Raw genomic sequence first — 15,074 nt, forward strand, 5'->3', positions numbered from 1 at the left:
TCCAAATACATGTACATCCTGTCCTTCAGGATTCCCTCCAACAACTTGCCCACCACAGAGTTCAGGCTCACTGGTCTATAGTTCCCTGGCTTGTCTTTACCGCCCTTCTTAAACAGTGGCACCATGTTTGCCAACCTCCAGTCTTCTGGCACCTCACCTGTGACTATCGATGATACAAATATCACAGCACGAGGCCCAGCAATCACTTCTCTAGCTTCCCACAGTGTTCTCGGGTACACCAGATCAGGTCCTGGGGATTTTTCAACCTTTATCCATTTCAAGACATCCAGCACTTCCTCTTCTGTAATCTGGACATTTTTCAAGATGTCACTATCTATTTTCCTACTGTCTATATCTTCCATATCCTTTTCCACAATAAATACTGATGCAAAATATTCATTTAGTATCTCCCCCATTTTCTGTGGCTCCACACAAAGGATGCCAAAGGCTTATGCTTGAAACATCGATAATCTTGCTCCTCGGATGTTGCCTGACCTGCTGTGCTTTTCCAGCACCACTCTCTCGGCTCTGATAATCCTCAGTGCCACCTTCCTGCCTTTTCGTGTCGTGGGCTGTAATTAGTCAGGCATGACTGGGATCAGTGCTGGGGACTGATATTAAAAACTAATTGGGGGATTAGTGTGCAATATACAGATGCTGTAAAAGGAATACTGACAGGTTTTGTCCATGCTATACAGAGGGGCTCGAGTGTTCTTTCACATGAATGTTAACATGTAACGACAGAAGGAAAGTAAATGATAAATGGTATGTTAGCCTTTATCACAGGAGTTGGACCTTAAGAGCAAAGAAGCCTTGCTACTATTAATCCCAAGACCCACGTAATGTTTTGGGAATCTGGAATCCTGCCACAGCAGATGGTAGAATTCAATAAAAATCTGAAATTAAGAGTCTAATGGTTTCCATTGTCAGTTGTTGTAAAAACCCATTGGGTTCTCAAATGTTCTTTAGGGAAGGAAATCTGTCATACTTACCTGGTCTGGCCTACGTGTGACTCCACACACTCAGCAACGTGACTAATTCTTAACTGCCCTCTGGGTAATTAAGGATGGGTGATAAATACTGGCCTGACCAGTGCTACATCCTCTGAATGAATGACACAAGATTACCTAGTATTTTGGTGAGCCTACGCCCAAGATCGTGTAAGTTGTTTTTTGTCTCTATAGCTAAGGAAGGTTCCACAATTCTGGACCAAATGGACAAAGAGAGAAATCCAGGGGACTTACTAAAGAGAATTAAGCAACAAAACAGCACCAAACTTGACTTCAACGTTAGAGCAGTGATGCAATCTACAAAGCATATACAACATATTTCTAATGCTCAGAATTAACACGTGGTAAGCATGGATAATAGATTGTGCTTGAGCACCTTACAGTGTACCACAAATAGAAAATACTTATAAAGACTGCACACCCTTGTGGAGGGAATCCTTAGATCTATCCCACTGGCAGAATGGACTGTTATGTCCAGAGAATGGGGTGGGCAGATTTTAACATGCTGCAGTGGACTCCGATTCTGTGTGCACACAAGCAGAATGAGCGGGCAACTTTGTAGAAACCTATAAAATTCTAACAGGACGAGACAGGGTGAGTGCAAGGAGGATGTCCCTGATGACCGGGGAGTTCAGAACCAGGGGTCACAGTCTATAAGGCTAGAGCTAGGCCATTTAGGACTGATGTATGATTCCGAGTGATTAGTCTGATGGAATACTCCCCATTTATCTGGGTGGGTGTGGCTCCAAGAAACTCGACACCATCCTGGACAAAGCAGCCGCTTGATTGGCACCACATCCACAAACATCAACTCCCTCCACCACTGACGCTCAGTACACACTTGCTGCTACTATCTACAAGATGAATGCAGAAATTCTCCAAAGAACTTTAGACAGCACCTTCCAAACTGACGACCACTTCCATCCAGAAGGACAAGGGCAACAGATACTTAGGAACACCACCCCAGCAAGTTCCCCTCCAAGCCACTCACCATTCTGACTTGGAAATATATCGCTGTTCCTTCAGTGTCGCTGGGTCAAAATTCTGGAATTCCCTCCCTAAGGGCATTGTGGGTCTACCTGCAGTGGTTCAAGAAGGTAGCTCACCACCACCTTCTCAAGGGGCAACTAGGGACGGGTTATAGATGTGGGCCTGGCCAGTGACACCCATATCCCATGAATGAATAAGAGGAAAGGGTCCAAGGACTAGATGGATTATGTTAACGTCTCAAATGGAAAACATCTAATTCCTGATATTTGTTTCCCCACAGGTCATACTTTAATGCCTGATGTTTGACCAATTAAAAACTCAGCAGCTGGAGCAGCATGCTGAGGTTCTAAAGGAGGAGATGGTCAGAAGGAATGGCCAGTGCCAACAGATGCAGAGACTCGATGGTCAAGGGCTGCAGTTGAGAAGGAATCGGCTGTTTTTGAAGATGGGGACCAATGTGTCCAGAGCCATTGGGCTGTGACCCGAGAGAGAGAGAGAGCGTACTGAAGGCATTGTAGATTCCTACTGATGAGTAAAACGCGAAGTGTCCTCCCATGATTCAGGAAGCAGTCACCAAATCCGCCACCTCTCGGATCTGCAGCCATTTGGCATGAGGCATCACTATGTTTGTAGCAATGAAGATCATAATGGCTTTGAACTTGTTAGTCAAGGGAGGCAATGGCCTAGTGGTCTAATGGCTGGGCTATTAATCCAGAGACACAGCTAATGTTTTTGGGACCTGGATTCAAAACTTGCCATGGCAGGTGATGGAATTTGAATTCAATAAAATTCTGAAATGGTGACCATGAAATGTTGTCGATTGTTGGAAAATAAATCTGGTTCATTTTAGGGATAGAAATCTGCCCACTTTACCTGGTCCGACCAACATGTGACTCCAGACCCACAGCAATATAGTTGACTCTTAACTGCCCTCTGGGCAATTAGGGATGAGCAATAAATGCTGGCCTGGCCAGCGATGCCCACATCCTGTGAATGAATTTTTTAACAACTGTGAGCAGTAGTTCCACTGTCAATCCTTGTGTGATCACCATCTACACCATCACTTCTCTGATGACCTACCCTTTAACTTCACTCTGTGTACCTGAGTTATAGGCAGCTCGTTGTCCCAGTCTGTTTCTTATACTCTGCCCACACACACCGACCTTAGTTACTGCAGTGCGTCTTGTAGATAGTACACACACTGTGTCGGTGGTGGAGGGAATGAGTGTAGGTGGTGCATGTGGTGCCAATCTAGTCAGTGTCAAGGTTAGAGTGGTGCTGGAAAATCACAGGAGGTCAGGCAGCATCCGAGGAGCAGGAAAATCGACATCCTGGCATGAAGGGCTTTTGCCAGAAACGTCAATTTTCCTGCTCCTCGGATGCTGCCTGACTTGCTGTGCTTTGCCAGCACCACTCTGATCTTGACACTGATCTCCAGCATCTGCAGTCCTCACTTTCGCCCAATCTAGTCAGTACCTGCTTTTTCCTGGATGGTGCCAGGCTTCTTGCGTGTTGTTGGACTTGTACTCATCCAGGCAAGTGGGGAGTATTCCATTACCTTGTTTGATGACAGGGAGTCTTCATTGTAAACTGACATGGACCTTCTATTGAAATGGACACTTACTGTGTTTTTGCATAGAATTACAGCACACAAAACAAGCCTGAACGCTCATCACCAGTGTTAAACTTCGTGCATTCTCCCTAATGCATCTCAGCTCGCTACTGTTTCCTCCTGTCCTCCCACAAGTGTTTATCTTTCTTCCCATTTAAACACGTATGTAATTTTTGTCTTGATTATGCCATGTGGTAAGTTTTGTTACAATTTTCTTTTAAAATTCTTTCATTGGATGTGGGTGTTTCTTGCTGATCTCTAATTGCACTTGGACTGAGCGTCTTGCTCAGCTACTTATAGGGCAACTAGATTGCTGTGTGTCTGGAGTCACACGCTGGCCAGACCAGGTAAGGACAGCAGATTTTCTTCTCTGAAGGACATTAGTGAGACAGATGGGTTTGTACAACAATTGCTGAAACCATCTTTTCAATTCCAGATCTATTAATTGAATTTAAGTTCCAGCAGTGGCTGAGATTTGAACCCCTGTCTCTAGCCCATTAGCCTGGGCCTCTGGATATATAGTCCAGTGACATTGTCATCAGTTTCCCAGATAGTGCCGGTTCTCACCTGCACACACCTCCTGCAGATGTTCATTCTGGGATCCTGGAGACGACTGTAGCTTTGACAATTTAAAATTCTTAAAGTTCTTTCACTGGTGGGTCAGCATTGTTGCTCACCCCTTAACGGTTTGGAGAAGGTAGTTGGTGTTGGATTATAGGATCATGAAATATGGAGCAGGAATAGGCCATTTGGTCCTTCAAACCTATTCTGCCATTCCATATGATCATGGCTGATCATCCAACTCAGCCCCTTGTTCCTGCTTTCTCTCCCAGAGTCTTTGATCCCTTCAGCCCTCAGAACCGTATCTAACCCCTTCTTGAAAATATTCAAGGTTTTAGCCTTAACTGCTTTCTTTGGCAGAGAATTCCCTGAAGAGGCTTAAGAGAGGCTCCCCACACTCTGGGTGAAGACATTTCTCCTCATCTCAGTCCTCAATAACCGACCACTTATCCTCAGACTGTTCCAGACTTCAGTTCATCAGGAATGTTCTTCCTACGTTCACCCCACATTGTCCTTGTTCGGATTTTAAAGGTTTCTATGATACTCAACCACCTACACAACCCCCCCCCCCGCCCCCTCCCATTCTTCTAAACTCTGATGAAAATAATCCTAACCAATTCAGTCTCTCTTCATACAAGTCCATGATGACCTTCAATAATCTCGACCATGTTGGCAGTTGATGAGATAGTTGTGCTCTAGATGGCTTGGTGGGTTTGTGTTGAGGTGTGTCAATGATGTGCTAACATACTGAGGGACAATGAAGATCACAACAGGTTAGGCAACATTCGTGCAGAAAAAGCAAGCTAATGTTCTGAGTCTAGACACTGTGTGTTTATATAGCTAGTCCAGACTCAAAATTTTAGCTTGCTCTCTCTCCATGGATGCTAACTGAGCAGACATGGTCTCCAGCATTTGTTGTTTTCAGTACAGATTCCAGCATCTGCAGTAATTAGCTCCTACTGAGAGACAATGATATGTACCACTTCCCATCAGGCTGTGACTAATTTATCCTCACTGATCTGTGGGAGACCAGAAAGTACAAAATAAAAAGGAAGACTTATCTTGATAATGCACCATACATGATCTCAGGATGTTGTACAGCCAATTAAGTACTTTCTGATTAAAGCAAACTACTGCGGGTGCTGGAAATCTGAAACAAACACAGAATGCTGGAGACACTTAGCAAGTCTGGCAGCATCTGTGGGGAGAGAGGGAGACAGAGTTAATGTTCTGAATCCAGTGTGAATCTTCTCGTGAACTATTCTGTAGAAAATTCTGACTGAACTTAATACTTTCTGAAGTGCAGCTACCATTACAGTTTAGGAAGGCTGCTAACTCAGTCACATGTGGCAAGACTAGCTATCTAAGCACCCTGGCTGTGAGAGCAGGTCAGAGGCCAGAAATACTGTGGTGAGTAACTCACCTCCTGACTCCCCAAAGCCTGTCCACCATCTGTAAGGCACAAGTCGGGAGTGTGATGGAATACTCCCCACTTGCCTGGCTGGGTGCAGCTCCAACAACACTCAAGAAGCTCGACACCATCCAGGTCAAAGCAGCCCGCTTTATTGTCACCACATCGACAAACATCCACTCGCTTCACAACCGACGCTCAGTAGCAGCAGTGTGTACCATCCACACGATGCACTGCAGAAATTCCTCAGTCAACACCTTTGTGCGGATCAAGAACAGAATTTGCTGATGAAACTCAGCAGATCTGGCAGTATCTGTGGGGAGGAAGTTGTCATTTCGGGCCGGAGCCCTTCATCAGTCCTGAAACGTCAATCTTCCTGCTCTTCGGATGCTGCCTGACCAGCTGTGCTTTTCCAGCGACACACTGTCAACTCTGATCTCCAGCATCTGCAGACCTTACTGTCACCTCTGTGGAGAGGAAGTAGAGTTAAAGTTTCAAATGGTAATTTAATTCAGGATTAACAGGCTGCTAGGTGATCTTGTACTGATACCAAGCTGCAGAGAGAGCTTGTTGACTAGTTTTTCTGAAGAGGCTGTAGCTGGGGGTCTGAGTATGATGTCTGTGAAGATGAATGCTCAGGGAGGCTGATTGAGTTGGTCATTGCTCCCACACCAATGAAAGCCATAGTAAGGATCTTCAGGCCAGGCCAAGGGCCTAACCATTGATGAATAAACTAAGGACAGGCTCAAGTATAGCGCTAGCCAGTACTCTTCCTGCAGTCAGTCAGACTGACAGTGTCTGTAACAGATGTGGTTTGTTACATTGTCCAGCTTTTCCTGGTATCTGTAAATTATGCTGCACCAAGGAACACTGGCCGTGCATGGACTGGAAAGTGTTAAGGAGTCATACAAAGCACTGAAGATCAGTGTCAACTGGAAGTTGACCAAGCTTTTCATATTGTTAACCTCATGCAGCACGTTAATGGCATAAGGTAATCTGAAGTTACTTCCCCTCTTGTTATTTTCCCCTTTCTGCTGCGCAGACGTTGACAATCCGTGTGCAGTGGTCAGTGACCCCCCCCGGAACTGGAACTCAGTGCTGTGAGTGGCCAACACGCTAAGCACCGTGCACGGACCATCAGAGACTGTTCGGCTGCTCCAATTGGAGGGAACTTTGATCAGAAACTTTTACTGTGTCCTGAAAAGGCAGAACACACGGAAAGCTTAAATCAACACAGGAGATGGTGCCAATGTATTCTCAATACATCGGGGTCAGTTAGCTCATTTGTCGGATGGCTGGTTTGTGAAGCAGGTTCAATCCCTGCATGAAGGTCCGACCTTCTCAAATTCACCCTTCACCTTAGGGGTAGTGACCCTCAGGTTAAGCCACCACCAGTTGTCTCTCTCTCTCTCTAATGAGAGAGCAGATTCATGGTCCTCTGTAACTATAGTGAATTACTGTATACCCTGGGGATAGCCCAGTAGGAGACTGTCTCACAACATATAACAGTGTCAATGCGTGGAATTAGTGATCTATCACATTGCAGATTCAAAACGTATAAAAATCTTCCACCTGACAGGTATCAGTGCTCCGGGAATGACCAGTTTATACTGATTTTCAAATTCAAACCAGACCACATGCAGCACAATTGCATGTCAAAATTCCAAATGCCTGATTTGATATAATCAGAAATTAAAGGGCAATGCCATATTGCATCTTCAGGAGGTCGCAGCTCTCCAAGAGTGTGCATTGTGGGTCATTTAGGACATACTTCAAATGGATTGGAATGAAATGGAGCAAAATAATAATTGACAGAAGGTCAACCAGGTGCTACAGAAGGTGCGATTGACGTAGCACAACCTGCAAGTTCCCCTCCAAACCCCTCACCATCCTGACTTGGAAATATATCGCTGTTCCTTCAGTGTCGCTGGGTCAGAATCCTGGAATTCCCTCCCTGTTGGCATTGTGGGTCTACAATGGACTGCAGCGGTTCAAGAAGGCAGCTCACCCTTACCTTCTCAAGGGGCAACTAGGGTCAGGCAATGAATACTGGGCCCAGACAGTGGCACCTATATCCCACAAGTGAATAAAACAAAACAAAAGGCAGGAGTAGGCCTTCTAACCCCTCAAGCCTGCTCTGCCATTCACTAAGATCATGGCTGACGTGTTTGTATTTCAAATTCCCTATTCCCATCGACACCTCCGAGGAGAAAGTGAGGAGTACAGATGCTGGAGATCAGAGTCGAAAAGTGTGGTGCTGGAAAAATAAGGGCCGGTCAGGCAGCATCCGAGAAGCAGGAGAATCAACATTTCAGGAATAAGCCATTCATCAGGAATGTGGGGGGCAGGGAAGGGGGTGTGAGATAGGTCCTAGGTGAAATAAATAGGAGGGTGAGGATGGGTGTGGTATTGGGGGTGAGGTATTTGGAAAGGGGTGATAGGTAGATGCAGATGGGGGTGATGGTGAAGGGTAGGTCTTGCCTTACAAGTCTTATTGAATTCTTTGAGGAGGTGACTAAGCATGTGGATGAGGGTAGAGCAGTGGATGTAGTATACATGGATCTTAGTAAGAGTGTATAGTGCAACAGGGTCACCTGTACTGTGACATGAACACAAGTTCCTGGTTGAAGCTGCCCCAGAGGTATCCAACCTGGCTAGCAGACTCTGCTCGCCCGTTTGCGTTGTTGCCTGTCCCAAAATCCACCTTGGAGGATGGTCACCCAAAGGTCTGAGGCCAAATGTCCCGGACTGCTGAAGTGTTCCCCGACTGGGAGGGAACAGTTTGTCTGGTGATCGTTGTGCAGTGTCCATTCATCCGCTGTTGTAGCATCTGTTTGGTCTCGCCTCAGGTCATCCTTGCCTGCTGTGTAAGAGATAGACAACGTTGGCCAAGTCACATGAGTACCTGCCGCGTGTCCCCACGTATAATTATGGTATCTGTTCGATATTCTGACACGTCTTGCAGCAGCTGCCGTGACGGGTTGTACAGTGTTGTGGTCGATGTTGTCCTGAAGGCTGGGCAGCTTGCTGCGAACAATGATCTGTTTGATGTTTGGTGATTGTTTAAAGGCGAGAAGTGGAGACGTAGGAAAGGTCTTGGCAAGGTGCTCACCCTCATCAATAATGTGTTACAGGCCACGAAGAGCATGGAGCAGTCTTTCAGCTCCCAGGAAGTACTGGACAATGAACGGTACCCTATCAGTTGCAGCCTGTGTCTGTCTCCTAAGGAGGTCATTACGGTTTCTCGCTATGGCATGTTGGAACTGGCGGTTGATGAATTAAGCATCACACCCTGTTCTTATGAGGGCATGCTTGAGCACTTTCAGCTGTCCGTCATGTTCCTCCTCATCCGAACAGATCCTGTGTATATTTAGGGCATATCCCCATAGAGAATAATAACTCTTAAAAAGGGATGTGAATTCCCCAGTGACCAAGGGAAGAGTTTGCACAACCAAATTTTGGGTTTTAAGAATTCTGCTTTAATAAACATATTAAAAACAACTAATACAGTCAACTAATATACCAAACTATACAAAAGGTTATTCTCCATTCATTGATCAATACAACTAAAAATACTCGATAATTAGAGTGTTACAAGGGGACATAAATTTAAGGTGAAGGGTGTAAGGTATAGGGGGGATGTCAGGGGTCGGTTCTTTACCCAGAGAGTGGTGGGGGCATGGAATGCGCTGCCTGTGGGAGTGGCAGAGTCAGAATCATTGGTGACCTTTAAGCGGCAATTGGATAGGTACATGGATGGGTGCATAAGCTAGGACAGATGTTTGGCACAACATCGTGGGCCGAAGGGCCTGTTCTGTGCTGTATTGTTCTATGTTCTATGTTCTATAGTGGAGTTGAGGAGGATGGACAGGTAGGACAGGTCAAGAGGGCGGTGCCACATTGGAAGGTTGCATTTGGGATGAGGTGGGGGGGAGGGGGAGATTTGTAAACTGGTGAAGTTGACATTGATACCATGTGGTTGGAGGGTCCCAAGGCAGAAGATGAGGCAACTTGCGGAATGTTTCTGGGAACATCTCTGGGGCACCAAACAGCCCCACTGCCCCGTGGCTGAGCGCTTTAACTCCCCCTCCCACTCCGCCAAGGAGAGGCAATTCCTGGGCCGTCTCCACTGCCAAATCCTAGCCACCCAATGGCTGGAGGAAGAATGCCTTATCTCCTGCCTTGCCAATTGTCAATGATATGCCTTTGAAATGAGACATCAGCCTGGTGGAAAGATGGTTATGTCTGACACACTGAGTGGGATTACCCAACCCACACCAGGACCAAGATCATTCTCCTGATGCTCTACATTATGAAGTCGAAGGCCCTTTCAATATTGATGTGTTCCACTTTGGCCAGAGCCCGTGTGAGCAGTTGCAATTGGCTTCTGCTGAAGATGTGCACCATGGGACCATGATGCAGGAATGACCTGACACAGTGTTAAAGAAGTACTTGAGAAGATTTGTTCACGTTGACCACAGAGACATGAACTCAGTTCATCACAGTAAGTCAATGTCAAGGGCAAACATATCCTGATATCAAAAATGTTCCACCAGGATATCAAGGCCATGTGACACCAGAGCACATGGACATTGAACACGCAGGAGAGTGAGCTCGTGAGTCTGTGTACTGACCAGGGATAAATTAGGAAGTTAAATGACTCATGAATACATATGAGATGGTGTGACACACATCAACCCCAACAGCCGAGGGACCTTTGATGTTCTGTTCATTCCTCAGGCAGTGCACAGGGAAACCTACATCCTCGTGATGGATAATTTCTCCAATGAGGTCAGGAGCTGAATGTTTGATCCTGAATGATATGTTTATCCTGGAAGTTTTCAAAAGCAGGTGAAGATGTTATTTCTCACTGTGACTGTGCACAAACACCACGAGTGATGCCCATCACCAACTGATTGAATCCCCTTTATTGGCACGTGTATCTTAACAGTGAAAAGTGTGTACTGTCACTCATGCATAAACGCCATTCCAGAATAAACATAGACATCTTAAAGAGAATCCACTGCTACAGCATACCGCTGCCAGAGTTCCAGCTCCGCCCCATGCCGTAGAGAGTGTCTATTCTGGGCTGCTGTCAAGATGCTCTGCCTAGCTCATAAATGTGTAGTGTGGTATATTAATTTCAGTGCTTGTCCGATGCCAAGTGTGCAGGCTGTATGTCTTAAAAATTAAGGGGTTGTATCAAATGGCATATCCCTTTGGTAGTTCACAAAGGCAGGACCCTGGTTGTGCCCAAACAACTCGAGATTGTAAAATGCAGTATATAGATAAATCCAAGATGGCGACACAGTAGGATGCTTCACCTGGAGCTCATCCATGGTTCTTTATCTTTCTTTCCCTTGAGTCTTTTTTCCCTCTTCTTTTTTCTGGGCGACATCTGAACTTCTAGCCTCAGCACGGACCGGGACTCTGGTCTCAGTGCAGACCCAGAGAGGCATTCTTTTGGCTTGGCACGGCGGTCTCCCAGCCCAGCATGGTGACTCTCAGCCTGGCATGATGGTCTTGCAGCCCAGTGTAGCCTCAGCATGGACGTCTGGCCTCAAGATGATTCCAGAGCGGTCTCCCAGCCTCCAGGTGAAGCCTGGCATGCACTAGAGGCCAGGTGCCAGTGTTGACTGGGTTGAAACTTTTTATTTTACTATTCCTAATTCATTCCTACGATCTGTAATACTGGACTGTTTATTCATTTATTTTTCTAATTTTTTTTATCCTAAGAACTTGTACTGAAGAATCTATACCTAGGTACCCTTGTACCTAAGATAGTGCCATAAGTGGCAACTTGTAAACTTTTCACTGTCCTCATTGAGTACAAGCTCATTCAATTCAATTCAATGACAATGTTCAACATTAGATGTAATTTAATGATCAGGCAACATTTGCTGAGTAAACGTGAGTGTGCAAAGAATTACACTGAGAACCAATTCAGGATTGTCAGTTAGGCTTGCAATATGGTGCACGAGCAATACAGGGGAAGCTACACTTATTAATATACAGGGCTGTGGCTTTTCCAGACAGAATGAACAGGCATGTGCACTACGTCTATTTCAATTCCTCAAGATTAGTGACAGTCAGTCAGTGGTTCATTTTTCATGGCAATGCCTTGATCAATCACAGTCAAACTGTCTTGTTTAAAACAATACTTGGCAGTTAACTGTCAATCACCAAGTTAACTGGTGCATTCCCCATAGCAGTGCCTCTGCCCATCAGAGTTCACCCACCAATCAGCATTCTCCTCTCATTCATCCTGTTTTCCCTTTGTGTTGTTAGTTCTTGCAAATTGACCTGATGAGTTCAAGATGAAAACCTCTGACAAAATCTGTCTATCACTGTCCAGCACTGTTATCACATCGATAGCTCAGCAATGTCGTTAAAAAGAGACTCTGTAGAATGTAGATGACCAATCATGATCAACTTGAATGGTGAAGCAACCTCGATGGAACAAATCGCCTACTTCCAATGTTTCTATATTTGTGGGAGCTTGCTGTATATAAATTGGCTTCTGTGGTTTGCCAAGTTGCATTAGTGAGTACACTTCAGAAGTGGCTATAAAGCACTTTGAGATAGTGAAAGTTTCTGTAGTCTTTTCTTACATTACTCTCACCCAGAGTCACGCTGATTGAACATCTGCTTTAAGTTCCTGGGAGTCTTACGATGTAAAGGTACAAAATCCAATTACTAAAGCCAAGACAGACCTTAAAGGCAGATAGAGACAGGCCTTGGTGGTCTTTAATCTTTGAAGAAAGTCACATATTGAAGCTTAAAGAAAACATTTTTCTTTCTAACCTCATTATTGTAACTCACCCTGAACCAAAACACCACAGAATCCATCAGAGGAGGCAGGGTAAAGTGTAGATATTTGTAAGTGTGCTCCCCGAGGCAGGTTCAGGGAGTCTACAGCATACAATCTAACTGTGTAGGCTCCAATCAGCTTCCTCCCAGTTATTGTCTAGGAAACTCTCCAAAACTCTAGTTAGACCAACTGTGAGTAGATCTGGGCACCACATCTTTGGAAGGATGTTTTGGCCCTGGAGGGAGTACAATGCAGATTTATGAGGAATGATACCCAGACTTCAGAGCATATGAGGAAAGATTACAGAGATTGATACATAACAGTCAGCTGCACTGATGCTACCCTTTTCTGCATCAGAAGAAGTCAGATTCAACCTAATAACCCATAAACCCATTGGTTAACTTCTTATTTATGTATTGATCTCAGATGATGGTGCTACTGGATAAGTCAGATCCCAGAATGAAATTTGACCTGATAAGTCATGTTCTTAAAAATTTATTTTAATTAATGTGTGATCATTCATTGAATCACAGTCAGAAGGGACTGCAGAGTTTCTTAAACATCAAAATAAAAGTTTATGACACAAAGATTGAAGACTAAACAAAACTTTTTTAGCTACTAATCACCCTTATCAGTTTTTCTAAAATAATCCCTTCCAACTTAGAAATCACACAAACTAAAATCTTCTGCTGAGAGTAATGGTGCTTTTCTTGAACTATTCTACAGTCCATTTCTATGACTTTGCTTCTGACTCCCAACCATGTCTCTTCCTAATTAACCAAAACTTTCAATCTTTGAGTTTCCCAAGCTAAAATCAATCCTTACTTACCTTAACAAAAATAGAATCAATCTCAATGTTTACCTCAACAGTTGTAGACCACCAGAGTAAAAACCATCCTCCATTAACACTCTCGAGGTGTCCCTTCTCTGTTTGGATCCTGGGCTAGTTCAGTGTTCCACAAGAACTTTCCGTGCTAGTAATTCTTTAAGCCCAACAGAGAAGTAACAAATGCCACTATTTTAAAATCCAAAAATGTTACTAAGATATAAATCAGACACCTTTCACCATGACAAATTTCAGAATTGGGCATTTCCACCATCAGATGGAAATGATTGAGAACATTTGGAAAGGTATTGAAGTGGAAGGGAATATGTGACAACAGATTAGGATCCCTATCCACTTGTGTACTGCCTAAGGTCATGAATAGTGTGAACTCTTATGTTTCTGACATTACCTTTAATTGTCTGAGCTGCGGAAAGATGTTTAATCACTACTTAGCGTCAACTTAGACTTCAGTTAAATAAAGGAATTGAACCCATGTCCTTACATACCATGAAATCAAAGTTTTCTTTTATAATTGATAATTTCATTTAAAAAAAAACGAACAAAGTGAAATGCACGTTATTGAAAAAAGTCTGAGGACAAACATGGAGGTTGTGTTAAGGATTAGTCAGTTAATTATGTACTTCTCATTTCACATATTGTGTTTTTGTACACAATGTCCATGTGTTTCACATTTGTTTCTATAGACTCACTGGCATTGTGTCTATAAATTAATAGGGCTGAGTTGCAGGTTGCCTGTCAGTCCTATATCGTTAAAGGGTGCTGATCTTTATGCAAATTGCTTGATATGTCTTGTTCGATTTGCTTGTAAATATGCGACAGGATTACATAAATCATGTTCAAAAGTGTCATTACATGATTTTTAGAAATTCTCACCATTGACGAGGATGATGTATGACTCTCTCCAAAGGATTTGTCGTACACCTTTTTTCATAAACTTGTTTTATTTTCAAAAATATTTATTACAGAGCAGAATGTGTTCTTCATCGCTGTGCAATTATTTTTCATTAGCTGAATAAAATTCTAAAATATTACTGAATTCATTTTGAAATATCCTTTTGATAATGCTGATAAAAAAATTAATTAGACAGCATGGAAATTTTCAGAATTTCTTGACCTTGAAACATTAGCTTTGATGTGTTACAACATGGGGTAAACTCCCCCTGCTTAATTTAAAACAGCAACACAGGAAGTATTTATCGCATGCAGTAATCTGTGAAAATTCAAGAGGCCAAGAACTCTAAAAGTAAAAATTAGCAACTTTATTTCTTAAAGCATAACAGAGAATAATTAACTAACAACTATTTACAACTCCTTCCTCTAACCTATCTTTTACTTTTTCTTCTATAATACTAGTCCAATAAAACCCCCTGTTGAGATTTACTGAAAAATGCAAATTTTAAAACCAGCCAGCAGTCGAATTTTCTCATTATATCTTCCTCTGTAGAGTTGTTCTCCAGATCTGTGCTGATGTTTTTTCGTCTGTGCAAACTACTTCTCTAGAAAGGTACCTCTCAGAGTTCTTCGAGGAGAAAGTGAGGTCTGCAGACGCTGGAGATCAAAGCTGAAACTTTATTGCTGGAACAGCACAGCTTCCTCTGTAGAGTTGTTCTCCAGATCTGTGCTGATGTTTTTTCGTCTGTGCAAACTCCTTCTCTAGAAAGGTACCTCTCAGAGTTCTGACTAGCAGTCTACATCTGTTAGTCCTTTGGCATTTCTCCCTCAACTGTTCAATTTTTCCCGGTCTTATATCCCCAAAGCATCAGATTATGTCATTGGCTTTTAATATTGTCAATAAACTAAATTTAAACTTGATTGGAGTTTGGTATGTTTTT

General features: G+C 43.7%; 1 protein-coding gene and 1 long non-coding RNA gene across 2 annotated transcripts in view; one reads left to right on the forward strand and one right to left on the reverse strand.

Moving 5' to 3' along the window:
• LOC122548821 overlaps positions 1–2,884 on the forward strand; it is a 29,057-nt gene extending 26,173 nt beyond the window's left edge. The window contains exons 2-3 of the long non-coding RNA XR_006311342.1: positions 1,185–1,354; positions 2,281–2,884. This is a non-coding gene — a long non-coding RNA (uncharacterized LOC122548821). The remainder of the gene's footprint in view (positions 1–1,184; positions 1,355–2,280) is intronic.
• The window catches only part of LOC122548820 (BTB/POZ domain-containing protein KCTD1), a 214,521-nt gene that overhangs the window by 131,630 nt on the left and 67,817 nt on the right, over positions 1–15,074 (reverse strand). The gene's annotated exons all lie outside the window — the stretch shown is intronic.

Source organism: Chiloscyllium plagiosum, chromosome 4 (assembly GCF_004010195.1).
Source record: "Chiloscyllium plagiosum isolate BGI_BamShark_2017 chromosome 4, ASM401019v2, whole genome shotgun sequence".
NCBI classification, from domain to species: domain Eukaryota; kingdom Metazoa; phylum Chordata; class Chondrichthyes; order Orectolobiformes; family Hemiscylliidae; genus Chiloscyllium; species Chiloscyllium plagiosum.